The sequence below is a fragment of the Octopus bimaculoides genome, chromosome 28 (assembly GCF_001194135.2).
Source record: "Octopus bimaculoides isolate UCB-OBI-ISO-001 chromosome 28, ASM119413v2, whole genome shotgun sequence".
Classification (NCBI taxonomy): Eukaryota; Metazoa; Mollusca; class Cephalopoda; order Octopoda; family Octopodidae; genus Octopus; species Octopus bimaculoides.
Genome location: NC_069008.1, coordinates 1,437,010 through 1,438,455, shown reverse-complemented (window position 1 = coordinate 1,438,455; position 1,446 = coordinate 1,437,010).

Below are 1,446 nucleotides of genomic sequence, written 5' to 3'. Positions count from 1 at the left end.
TCTTCTATCTTAATGAATAAAAATTCTTCTGATAGAATAAATGGGTTAATAGAAACCAATGTAGCAAAGAACACAAAATAACTGTGGTTTAGTTCCTGTTTTTAAGGCAGGAACTCCTTAAAATGTTGGGTATTTGAGTATATTTAAGGAATGGAGAAAACGCATGTTATAATTGCATACTTTATTCCTACATATGTTTCAAAGGGTGATGAGAAGGTTACAATTTTAATATCAAAGATCCCTATGGATCACACAGGTTGTAATCCTTTGAAACATATGTAGGAATAAAGTATGCAATTATAACATACTGTATATATATATATATATATATATATATTAATAATTAAGGAGAACAGAGAACTTATACACCCAGTTTTATTCTGTAGTCAGTCACATCTGGTACAGACGTGATTAACTGCAAAATAAAACTGGGTGTATAAATCTGTGTTCTCTTTAACGGTTAATTTATTATTTCTTCTCTACCAACAACATGTAATCTCTTCAGAGACATATGGATTTACCGATATGAAGATCTGGGAAGATCTACTGGAGTTTTTCTACATTCACTGAGGTTAGTCAACATTATTGACCGGTGACAGCGAATACGGTACCCGCTAGGATTGTATATCCATATATATATATATATATGCTTTAGACGTTATGCATGGGAGAAAGATATGGGGCATCAACAAGCTGAAGCAAAGGATCACCAAAGCCATTGCTACCATTGATAAGGCTATGCGACAGCGAAAATGGGAAGGAATTGGTTACCATCTTGATGTGCTCTGTGCAACTAATGGCGCCAAAATAGAGATGTATTAAATGAGGAAACATCATCATCATCATCATCATTGTCATAGTCTGGGAATCTTTTTGATACCTCCTCGTACATGATGCAAAGATACAAAAAAGTTGTAATAATATATATATATATCTTTGTGTAAGTGTGTGTGTGTGTGTGTGTGTGCAAGGGTTCTTTAGTCATGTGATGTAGTTTGTTGCCGGTGCTACAAAAACAGAAAAAAAAAAATCACCCAGTACACTCTATAAAGTGGTTGGCATAAGGATGATGATGATGATGACAAGGATGACAATGATGATCACATCTCACACACACACACACACACACACACACGGAGGACAGAACACACAAGAGAAACGATAGGTAGCAACTTATTGTCACGTACCTTGCACTGAGAGACTGTCGAATTTCTTGAAGGTTTCGAAGTGCCATTGGGACCATTCTTCATACCATTGTTGCATTGCCATCATGGCTTGTTTCGTTACTTTACCAGCAAACAATGCCACAGTTGTTGGATAGACCTGGTGCGGTAGAAAGAAGCAGAGGACGGCATTAACAGATAGCAGGGGGAAAAAAAAAATTAATGTCATTATATACAGTTACAGTATTGACTTTCCCAAAACTTATGGCCCTGTCACGATTTG